This window comes from Diadema setosum, chromosome 3 (genome assembly GCF_964275005.1).
Source record: "Diadema setosum chromosome 3, eeDiaSeto1, whole genome shotgun sequence".
Classification (NCBI taxonomy): Eukaryota; Metazoa; Echinodermata; class Echinoidea; order Diadematoida; family Diadematidae; genus Diadema; species Diadema setosum.
Window position 1 is genome coordinate 23,680,300 of NC_092687.1, and position 13,244 is coordinate 23,693,543.

The window sequence follows — 13,244 nt, forward strand, 5'->3', positions numbered from 1 at the left end:
TTGCATATGCGTGCGTTAATTCGTATCGAGTAGCAAACGACGCTTAGGCCTAATTTAGCTAGCAGGCGGCGCTTGTGTACTGTTCTATCCATGTAGATATCTCAAATTTCACTAAACCAAATCGCATCAAAATTACAGGATATACTTCATAGTATATTTCAAAGTATTCTCTCATATTTGAACGAAATCAGTAATCAAGAAGTATCAATATTGACGCCGACTTTCAAGTTGTCACTCAAAAAAAAATCACTCTTCGCGAGAGATCTTGGCGAACGCAAGATGCACAATCTAGAACTGAAGTTAGCCGACTAGTACTGTGCGAACGGGGAATTTACGCGAGAACTAAAATCAAAAGTGTAATGATTTTTGCGACCTGTGTGATATAGGAACTACATTTTTCATCCAACTTACCACAAATAATTTGTAAATTTATTTATTGCCCCCGATTACTTGAAATATTTGTCTCATGATATTAAATGGCTAACTTCAGTCTGTGCGTGCGCAGCAGATAGACACTCTAGGTAGGGCCTGGCCGCAATCACTCATGTTAGTCGTAGAGCAGATTATTTTTAGCGACGCCGACAGGAAAGTCGACATCTACACTTACGCTTCCCGACATGTGATTTGTTTCCAATTAATGTGAGCTGTTGGATATGAATCATAAAGTACTTCCTGTGAGTTTGGTGCCATTTGGCAAGGTGAATTTTGAGATATCTACATGGATACGGAAGTACGCTAGCACTATACCTACACCAGCGCTGGGATCGCGAAGCGGCGACACTGTGTTAGAATCTACGTGGTCAGGCCACTTTTCCGAGATATGGGTCCTAGTAGGCCTACTGAAACAAACTGTTATATAGATCTAACATTAGTCCTGGGTGTGAAGAACACCACTATGAGATTTACTCGACTACAAAACATCGGAAATCCATAAAGCAGATACCTTACCTGAAAAATTCAGCACAGGAACAACAGTGCCTACAGGACAAGGGTCCAGATCTAGATCTGGGGTCTGGACTTTCTTCTGGACTTTCTTCAAGTTCTGGCAGCAGGGTATGTAACGTTACGCTGTGCCGTAGCGCTGTGCACATAGGGCCTACAGCTGCAATGTCGACGGTGAGTGAGTGTAGGGCCTACTCATCAAAACTTGGACTGCCACGTAGAACCTACTCCTTGACTGCTCAGTAGTCCTAGTCCTAGTTCTAGTATTTCAGAGTCTATGTGTACTGAGTACCGTTTTCATCTCACTAAGCGTAAATCGTGCGTGCCGTTGAAGAGAGTCTATCTACATTTGGATTTTCGAGATTCACTCAGCCCTCATCTACGTTAGATAGTTTGAACTCGCGAACCATCACTCGATCTTGATAAATTACATCATTACGGAGTGCGTGGGAAGGCCTTGGAGTGGTTCAGGAGCTACCTCATGAACAGGAAGCAATATGTCTCTTTGAATGGGTATAATTCACAAATGTTAAACATCAAATGTGGGGTCCCACAGGGAAGTTTATTAGGTCCGCTTTTGTTTCTCGTTTATATAAATGATTTTTGTAGGTCATCAGATGTTCTTTCCTTTATTCTCTGTGCGGATGACTCAAATTTATTTTTTTCGCACAATAATCCTCTTACTCTTGTAAATACAATAAACTCTGAATTAGAAAATGTCGCCCAATGGATATAGGCAAATAAATTATCTCTCAATCTTCAAAAAACAAAATATATGTTTTTTAGCAACTCTATAGAGAAACCACCTGTTGACGTTGTTTTTGATGGGACTCCACTGGAAATTGTTTCCCATATTAAATTTCTGGGAATAACGGTTGATAATAAGCTTTCATGGAAATTCCATATTGATAGTATATGTAAAATTATTTCAAGAAATATTGGTATAATCAACAAGGTTAAATTTTGTCTTCCTTTGTCGTCCCTTATTACATTATACTCATCTCTCATATTGCCGCACTTAAATTATGGTATTCTTGCTTGGGGAAATACATATCAAACATTCTTAGATAAATTACTTTTATTACAAAAGAAGTCACTCCGTATTATATGTCATACTGCATTTCTGTCTCATACCGACACGTTATTTTTTGAAAACAAAATATTGAAATTCAAGGATTTGTATCTGTATAACCTAGGACAATTTATGTTTAATTATGATAAAAAAAAAAAAATCTTCCAAATATATTTGAAACAATGTTTCCAAGAAATCAGTCCGTTCACAATTACCCAACAAGGCGTTCGAATGAGTTTCATTTGCCCTTTTTCAGAACTCTGCTGGCTCAGAACACCTTTATTTACGATGGGCCAAAGTTTTGGAACTCACTTCCTAATGATATTGTAACAGCACGAACTTTGAATTCTTTCAAGAATAAATTGAAATTATTTTTATTGAAATCTTATAACATATTACCGGACTAGGTTTGTTTCATTAGCTCAATTAAGTTATCACTTATCTTATATATATATATATATATATATATATGCATTAATTCTTACACATCAACTATTTTCTATCATGAGTCGAATATAAGTTCTCCTTAAATATGACAGTCATCGAACAATGCATCATTGTGTCTATTCTTTGTTTTCTTTGTTTTTAATATGTCCGCTCTTTTGTAGTTTTTCGGGTATATGTACCCAATCCGTATATTCACAATATCATTCAAGGGTGCGTCTTATTACTCCTATACATCCTGGAAATCTGTTTGCTTGTGTCCACGATGGCGTGTGTTGCTGTTTCATTTTCTTTTGTTTCCCTTTTCTCTTTTTTTTGTTCTTTCCTGTTTTTTCATTTCATGTCAGTTGACATTGGTTTCTTTGATTTTGTTTCATATATTTGTTTGTAGTGTCATGAAGCCATTATTTGCTTTTTATGTATTTCTGAGGGTCCCATATCTTACAAGCTTGGCTTTTTAGTGGGACCCTCCATTTCCATTCCCATCCGTGTAATATGCATATGTATATACCTTATAAATGCAATTATGTCGTTAATCATCATCACATGTATCTTGTCGATGTACGTTTATCGAAATTACTACAAATTTGTTCTGTTTATGCATTGAACATAATTTCTCCTTATTTAATTGAACATAATTTGTCCTTATTTAATGGAAATGAGAATAAAGTTGAATGAATGAATGAATGAATGATCATGATCATCAATGCGTAACGTTACTTACACACGGTCTTCTATGGGCAGCACGTTCGGATAACGATGCCAATTTCATTTTGCATGTCTGGAATTTCCCCACAAGTTTTAGCTAAATAAAAAGCTGTTGAAGAGCTTGCTTTTAAAGATTAATAGATATTGTTTAACATATTTATTATAGCCCCATATTGCAATTATACTAAATTACAGCTTTTGGAGTGCTTCGTGTGAGATTTCATCAGTAAATTGGCATTATGTAGTTCGTCTTGCTAATGTCGGAGTTGTGCACAAAGAGCACCTGTGACGTAGGCCAAATTGCGTGGATCGTTCCATGGCTTGCTCGTTTTCATTTTTTTTTTCAAAAAATCATTACAGGCTTATCCTGGGTTTTACAATCCTCTCTTTCCAGTAGTAGGCATCAAAAAATGTAGATTAGAATTATCAGACAATTAGAAAATGTCAGTACAGTTTTCTTTTAAAGGCACATAGACCCGGTGGTTTGCTTGCGTACACGGCGCACGGCACAAGCTTCCTTGAGAGACCTATGCTATCGACTCCTCTTTATCGTTAGCGCTTACGCTTTGACCCATTTCCATGAGTCCGAAGAAGTCCAATCCACTGCTGATGATGACAGCTTTAATATTTTTTTTTTCTCTGAAGTCAAACAAAGAAGCATGCACCCTGGCATTCAAATGCTACGGACTGTCTGACACGCAGAGAAGACAATGAAGGCAACATTACCTAGCAACACCTACGCGCTTTACTGTTGACGACAGCTCAATTTCGGCAGTCTTTGTATCAATGCTAATGGTGATCGGCACTCTCATCCAAAAGCGCTGCAGCAACTACCGGGTCTAGGCACCTTTAAAATAAGAAAGTACACAAGGGTAGAAACAGTCAATTATGATTATACATTCAAAAGTTATTTTTCAGCAGCTGGGTGTGAGAAGTCAAAGTATCATACAAATATCACATTATTTCCAGTTGCAAAACTGTAGGTTTATGTAAACAAATCAATGAAGACAATGTACTCTTACTGAACCTCAGTCAACAAATAAGACATAAGAATGCACATTTGCTCACTTTGCTGTTACGATTGAAAAGTAACTTTTTATTGCTTCATGAGCAGCATCTTGACTGTACATAGGTATGGCTTATTGCCAGTCACATGATTTAAAACTACAATGTATAACAATATCACCTGCAAAGAATATTTGGATAATTAAATACAGTGTACATACATTAGTGCATGTTTGATGTACACGATCATTTGTAGCTTTGTATAGATAATGCAAATTTGGACTTAAGTGACACCAGGAGCACTGGACAACAGAACAAAACAGCATCATATATATATATATATATATATATATATATATATACATATATATCTAGCAACCAACAGTCCTGACATGAGAGCATACATGCACACTTCACATGCTTTGAAAACTGTCCTTGTACTTCTACTGTCCAAGACTATCCAGCAGTAAGCTTTGGTGCAACTTCTGGATGAGGCTTCGCAGGAACTAGGTCTTGATATAGCTTGGTTAGTGTGCCCTTTGTCGTTGTGGAGCCTTGAGATGTCATTCTTTTGCAACCGTGAGCCGTGAAAATTTTCTTGGGGAAGATCACTCCTGCAACGAACTGAGAATTTATTCATCACGCTATTATTTTTTTAATGATAATAATAATAACATGTAGTACGTGTTAAACTCTACTTCAAATACTCAACACACAAAATATTCTTCCACAGAATAGCTACTTTGCAAAAAACATAAGAAGAATGGGATTAGATTGATCAATGGTCATGGATGAACCTCAAGTCTTCTATGGACTGCAAGTCTTCTATGGAAACACCTTCTCACATCAGTCACCTGCACAGTCAATCTTTGATTCTGATGAGGAGAAAAAAAAAAAAACAACACACCACATAACAATAATACACCTATTAATGATTGAGAGAAAAAAAATAAGGTTAGCCAGAAAAATCACACAACAATCCGTTAGGTGAATGATATACTGGTATAACATACAAATTACAAAATACAGCATCCTTTGCCATTGGGGGATTTCAAGATCAGTGCTAGTGCTAGCTCCCAAATGATTGACTTAAACTGAGCTCCAACACCGACGGTCGGATTAACTAAGCGATACTGATCAAAGTTATTGATCCCCAGCAATAGGTGTTGAAATCGCAGCATCGCGAGGTCCGTGAGAATCGCACGACGAAAAGTGATGGCGCATGATTACACTCGAATATTAAAAGATGCAGGACTGCTTTGTTTTTAGACACAAAGTGAGGAAGACAGACTAAAATGCCCCAAATTTCAACCATTCTTCAAAACACAACTAACTCGATAGTTAATTTTATGCTTCCAGGCTCAGATTTACGAAGCCACATGCTTGTGTAGGGCCTACGTTTCGTGGCGTGGGTGACCATTGCATTAGCATAAAATGTACATGCTACAGGCCTAACTCTTACACTACGAAATGGCGGAGCTAGGTTCAGCAGACGACATTCTTTGATTTCAACACCAAGCCCAGCACTTGACCGAAAGATTGGTCTGTATCTCGTCGAAGGGGATATGTTCCACAGAGCAGAGACTGCATCTGGCTTTACGGATCCCCTCCTATAGACATAGTCCGGAGGTAGAGAGCCATAAGTAACGTCAAAAAAGAAAAGAAAAAAGACTCCTCCTCCGGACAAACGAATCTTTCACAAGTTTGCCCAGCACCAGCAACCAGAAATGTATGACATATTTTTGAGGTCATCCTACCAGCACCTACGGACTTCAAGTTCACTTCAGTTTTATCGCCAGTGCCAGTGGCTGCCAGTGCTAAAGTTAGTGCTGAGACACAATCAAAGAGTATAGAAGCTAAGAGGGCGTACTCTCGCGACTTCGCACGCAAACGGGTGTAGAACCCCATGGAGCGGGAGCCCAACATGGAGCCCAATGGCAGCCATTTTAGTAATAATACCACAAGCTTCTTAAACACATGAGCCTATGGAGCAAACCCTACCTTCCTTTCATTTTCTTCATTTTAAGGAAGCACACAGCGGTAGAATTGCGTTTCTGTGGATAGCATCCATTTGAATACATCAATTGAAGAAACTTATCAGAATTTCTATCACTGTCATAATCACATATCAAATTAACATTAAAATCACCCATTGAATATATCTGCTTATTTTCACGTGATAACGCAGCAAAGCATTTTTCCAAATCTTCCAAAAATAATTCATTATGAGTATTCGGGGGTCCATAAATCAAACCGACAATCGTATTTTTATTTTTAGAACGTTCTATTTCTACAAATAATACTTCACATTCTTCAAAACAAATATCAGCTCTTACTTTATATTGCAGGTTTTCATGAATGTAAAATGCTACGCCTCCACCTCTTCTTCCTTCACGGTCTGCTCTAACCATATGATAATTTGTTAAATTAAATAGATTGCTGAAGTACAATGCAGCCAAGTTTCTGTGATACCAATAACTGAAAAAGGAAAATCATCTACAATATGAAGAAAGGTTTCAAAAGAATCAAAGTTCTTATTCATACTCCTAGAGTTAACATGTAACAAACTAAAATTCTTCGAGTTTTTGAAATTCTCAACGAATTCCGTAGTTGTATAATAATTACTGTCAGAAGTTGAATTGTTTAACTCAAAGCATGATTGCTGTCTTAAATCCATTTACACAGTACGTAGCTGTATTTTGAAATCTTTTCAATTTGAATTCAATTCAGTATGACGTTACACAAGAGGTTTCTGTGCGTGAAGGATGAATGAAAAGAGAAGTGAGTGACAATGATGAAGATGATAATGATGGGGATGAGAAAAGAAAACATGTATGGCATGATGAAAATGAGAAAAGAGAGGGAAATGACAAATTCGTCACTATACACGTCCACGAGCATATTAAACTTCTCGACCACTTAATGACAAAATGAGGAACCAGTTATTTGTTGTATTTTTTTTTTTGGTAGTCGGATCGTCTATCCAAAATAACTAATTCTTATACCATTGGGATTTATAATCAGTACGAACAATTATATCAAAGTAATGCAAAAACACATACACAAAAAAAAAAAATGCAATTCCATTGTTATTGTTAAAAATTTCATCAAACTGTTATGCAAATACAAACAAAATTGCCCAAAATACGAGTACACAATGTGTAAACATATAAAATAATAAATAGCCCAATCTGTCTCACGGAGTGACTACCCTAGATAGAAGAGCGAGGGAGGGAGAGAGAGAGAGAGAAAGATAGAAAGAAGTGAGTGAGAGGGGGAATGAAAAGAGAATCTAGACAACGAACCTTGACAAACTGAACAGAACGGCTATACAATTAACTTATAATATTCGTAGGTATACATGTGTCTATAGGTGTGTGTGCAAAAGAAGGCAAAAAGCAAAGCCAAGAATAGATGAAAAACATAAAGGCGAGTTGTCACCTGGGAAAAATATTTACACATTACCTCATTACACTCTTGCATAAAAATGTAGTCAAATGTGGCTTGATCTATATCATAGTGTATAGCCGTATTCACATATTTTCCTAATTTACCTAGGGGATAGGTAATAATTATGATATTGACTGGCCTTGAGGGAGATACCAGATAAATATTGACCGCACTGAAAGAATATTGCCCTCGTCTTCGACTCGGGCAATATTCTTTCAGTTTGGGCAATATTTTCTGGTATCTCCCTCGAGGCCAGTCAATATTATGTAAGTGTCTGCTCTCTTGGATGAGGAGGCAAATAACTATGACACAGTTTAGAAAGCAGTCCTTCTTGCCTATCAGTTAGTCCCAGAAGCCTACAGGCAAAAGTTTCAAGGATACAGGAGAAGTTCAGGACATACTAACGTAGAGTTTCAGAGAGAAAAAGAAATTCTGTTTGATCGATGGGTTCGATCAATGAAAGTAGATCTCACTTATGAAAATTTGAGAGAGATAGTGTTAATGGAGGAGTTCAAGAAATCGACACCTCCAGATCTGAGAATATATTTGGAAGATCGAAGAGTACATGATGTAAAGGTGCAGCAGTCGCCGCTGACCAGTATGAGTTGACACATACGGTGAAAACAAAAAGTCCTGCGGGAAAGAGGAAGTGTGATCAGCTGAAAAATCCTGACACTCAGAAGTGGCACAGTCGTCATAGTGAACGCAGGGATAAAGTAAAAACTGAATCACAGAAAGAGAGCCCGAAATCGCCACGGCCTCAATATAAAGAGGTGAGATGCTTTTTCTTTGGAAAGACAGGTCACATTAAGTCCGAATGTAGGCGATTCCTGGAACAGAATGAAGCAAAGGAAAAACAAAAGCACAAAGCAACACATGGTTTAGTCTATGCAGACACACGTCCACAGAACAGTTCAGATGCTGAAACATGAGAGAAACCATACCAAACAGCCACCAATGGTTTTGTTAAGTTAAGTGTAAGTGATGAACAGCGTCCTCCAAATGTTGTAAAAAGCAGTGTCTCAAAATGACAGATACGTGTTCAAGTGGTCGTGTGGATGAAAAGTACAAGGACTTCATTTCCAAGGGCACAGTTACCATTGCTGAATTTAGAGTACCGGTTGTCATCCTTCGTGATACTTGAGCTACACAGTCCCTCATGGTAGGAGATGTGAAGAGTATGCCCATAGACTGTAACACGGGTAGAAAAGTACCGATACATGATGTCAACGGAGGAAAGCAGGCGGTCCCTCTTTTCCGAGTGAATTTGGATAGTGGACTGATTTCAGGGGAAGTGATTGTGGTAACTGTTCCGTTTCTCCCTATGGATGGGGTTTCCCTTTTGCTTGCAGGAGGTCGAGTGAGTGTCCTTCTGGTTGTTTCCGAAGTCCCAGTGTACGAGCAGGAAACCGAAAAACTCGTCGATGAATTTCCAGAAGTATTTCCAACATGTGCTATCACCAGGTTTTCGAGCAAGTGAAGCAGAGCGTGAGAGAAATGAGTCTGAAAGTGAAATTTCTCGTGATAACACATTCTTTGGAAAGGTGACTAGTGAAGATTAAAGAGAACAAAGTTGGGAAGAAGGTGTGTTCAGTCAGCCAGCTTTAATCAAAGCACAGATGGAAGATGAGGAGTTGTTGAAGTTGAGGGATGGTGCATTGACTGTAGATGAGGCGAAGGGAGTGCCAGAATGTTCCTATAAAGGTCTTGTGTTCTAATGAGGAAATGGCGGCCTCCAGATCGTCCCGCAGATGAGGACTGGACGATTGTAGACCAGATAGTTGTTCCTCCGCCGTATCGAAAGGAAATTCTACGTCTTGCACATGAAATTCCACTGGCCGGACACATGGGTGTCAAGAAGACTTTGTGTAGAATCAGAGCTCACTTCTTCTGGCCCAAGATGAGAAAGGATGTGTCTGAATTTTGTCGAACGTGTCATGAATGGCATGTGGTAAGAAAACCACTACATGCCATTAGACCTGCGCCGTTGATTCCTATTCCGGCTTTTGAGGAGCCATTTAGCCGTGTGACGGTAGATTGCGTTGGTCCATTGCCGAAGTCCAAGTCGGGATGTCAGTATTTATTGACTGTGATGGATGTTTCCGCGAGATACGCAGAAGCATTTCCCTTGAGGAGCATAACTGCTAAGTCAGTTCTGGATTCCTTGTTGAATTTCTTTACTAGGCACGGGCTACCAAAAAAAATTCAGTCGGATCAAGGTAGCAATTTCATGTCTCGTGTCTTTCAGAAGTTGATGTACCAGATTGTTATTCAACAGATCAAGTCGTCTGCATATTACCCGCAATCTCATGGCGCCTTTGAAAGGTACCATCAGACGCTAAAGACGATGTTGAAGGTCTTCTGTCAGGATAATCCCAGGGACTGGGATAAAGGTATCCCTTTTCTTCTCTATGCTGTTCGTGAAGCGCCTAATGAATCAACTGGATTCTCCCCCTTTAAGTTGGTGTTTGGGCATGAGCCAAGGGGGCCCCTGAAAATTGTGAAGGAGCAGCTGTTTTCTGATGGGGAAGAGAAAGATTCCAATGCCTTAGACTACATCTCCACGTTCAGAGAGCGTCTTGTGAGAGCGAATGAAGTGGCGAGAGAACACTTGAAGTCTTCACAACAGACAATGATGGAACACTTTGACCGAAAGGCAAAGAGTCGTCTGTTTGAGGTGGGAGACAAAGTCTTGGTTCTGCTTCCATTGCCAGGAGATGCACTGAAGGCTAAATTCAGTGGTCCATATGTAGTAGAGAGGAAGCTTGGGAAGGAGACTTATGTGGTGAGCATGCCTGACCGTAGGAAAACCAAGAGAGTGTGTCATGTTGATATGTTGAAGAAGTACCATGATCGTGTAGAAGACGTAGGTGCAGTTGTGAGTGAGAGTGTCGTACACAGTGCTGGGAAAAGTGCAGAAGAGCTTGAACATGATGGTCCAGATTTTCAGAGTGTGAGTTTCAAGTCAGGAATGATTCCGCGAGTAGAGAACTCAAAGGCACTAGAAAATCCAGAGTCAGTCATCTGTCTGATTTAGAGAAGCAAGATGTTGTCGACGTCTTCCAGGAATTTCCAGAGGTTTGCAGTGATAAATTGGGTTGTGCGAAAGACACTGTTCACATGGTAGATTTTGGTGAAAATAAACCCATAAAGCAGCATCCATATCGGATTCATCCTGCTAAGAGAGAACAGGTGGATAGGGAGATAGATTTCATGCTTGCAAATGGATCAAAGAGCCCAGTAATTCAAACTGGAGTTCCCCAGTAGTGCTAGTCCCAAAGCCAGACGGAACGCCCAGGTTTTGTGTAGATTACCGGAGGTCAATACCATAACCAAGACTGATTCGTTCCCGCTTCCTTTGATTGAGGAATGTATTGATCGGGTAGGAAGTGCTGAGTACGTTAGTAAATTGGACTTGATGAAAGGGTATTGGCAGGTGCCATTAGACAAGGATGCAAGAGAGATCTCGGCGTTTGTCACGCCCTCCGGTTTATACCAGTGTTGTGTCATGCCCTTCGGGAGGAAAAATTCCCCCGCCACTTTTCAACGGATGATGAATGGAGTCTGGCTTTGGGACTAGCACTACTGGGGAACTCCAGTTTGAATTGCTGGACATGATAACTGTGTTGTCTATATACTCAGTAGACGATTTGTTGGTTTTCAGCAATACGTGGGAGGAGCATGTTGCTCATCTTCGAGAGCTGTTCCGGAGGTTGTCACATGCAGGACTCGTGGTGAATCTGGCCAAATGCGAGTTTGGAAAAGCTTGTGTGACCTACCTAGGTCACAAGGTAGGCCGAGGTAGCGTCGCACCACGAGATGCCAAGGTCCGAGCAATCATGGACTTCCCAGTGTCGGCATCGAAACGGGAGCTATAGCGCTTTCTGGGAATGTGCGGATTCTACCGGAGATTCGTTCCCAACTTCAGTCACCTGGTGGTGCCCTTGACGGACCTGTCAAAAAAAGGGTACAACGTTCCAGTGGTCGGCGAACTGCCAGGGTGCGTTCCAGAAGCTGAAGGCCGTGCTCATGAACGATCCCGTGCTCATTGCACCAAACTTCGAGAGGAGCTTCCAGCTGGCTACGGATGCTAGTGACCGAGGAGTTGGAGCCGTGCTGCTTCAGAACGACGACAACGGACAACGCAAACCCGTGTGCTTCTTCTCCAAAAAACTGAATCGCCATCAGCAAAAGCATTCTACGGTGGAGAAGGAATGTCTCAGTGTCGTTCTAGCCTTGCAATATTTCGAAGCGTACTTGGACGGTGGAAAAGACATCGTGTTGTACACTGACCATAACCCATTGACGTTCTATGAACGCTTCAAGCACAAAAATCAGCGTCTCTTCCGTTGGAGTTTGATTCTCCAGCCGTACCCACTGAGAATTGTGCACATAGCAGGAAAGGACAAGTTAGCAGACGCTTTGTCGCGAGCTTGAAACTCTGCACGCTCTGATAATGTTGCCGAACGATAACGATCTCAAATTTACAGTAAAACCTATATCAAGCAGAATATTTCAAACAAGACTCAAAACAGACAAGAAACTGATGTTGATTTTTTTTTTGTATATGACAATGTATACATGTGTTTATGTATTCTTGTTCAGTTTTCTTCCTTTCCCAAGGATCTGTGAAGGAAGAAATTGTATTTATATTAATCATGTTGGTTTTAAACGAAAACAGTTCATGTGAGTGAGGCTTGGAAGAATGAGAAAGTACACAATATACTGTCTTTATATTAAAGGAGACATTACTTGAAAAAATTCATGATGTGTCACACGCCAAGCATTATATGGTATTTAGAAAACCCAAATATTACAGGAAGCGCCAGGATACATTTGTGGTGTGTGAGATTACAGTGAAAGCTTTGCTTCAGTTGCACACTTCTATTTTGATTTCATTCAATGAACCCCAAAGAGTCAAAGGATTCAGATTTTTATGTATACCGATACGTTACAGAGTTAATGCTAGCAAATGCAAAAACAGTATAGCAAAACACAACCGGCCAGTCACAAGAAAACTGTTGATCAAATTTTGAGTTTTATGTCAAAAGATTTGTGTCAAAACAAAAGAATTTTTATTGTTTTGTATTAATGAAAAAGTGTTGAGTGACAGTGAGGCATAAAGAAGCCAAGATATAATGTCACTTCTGTAAATCAATAATCTGTATATGTATTTCGTTACAGAGTGACAGAGTCACATTTGTGTGTCGAGGATGATTTCGATATTTTCCAGAGTTTGCACATATACAGTGTATTATAACATCCTAACGAGTAACAATACATATGTGTGAAGGGACAAAAAGAAATGTCCCAATAGTTACATTTTTGTTGTTGTTTTGGCTAACTTATAAGGCAGAGTTGACATAAGTATAAGATATATTAGCAAGTACATTGAGTAGATGTACACCTGTGTCATAGTGTTTAAATACGATTTTGTTATAATCAAGAGATGCGTGCTGTTACCTCATCCAGTGAAACTCCAGTGAAAGTTTCTTTCATGAAGAAAGTGTATGTTTGGTTTCCACATTTAAAGATGAAGTGTATGTGTTTAAATATATATATATATATATATATATATATATATATGTGAGATATGAGGAAGGAAGGAGAAAATCGGTGCGCA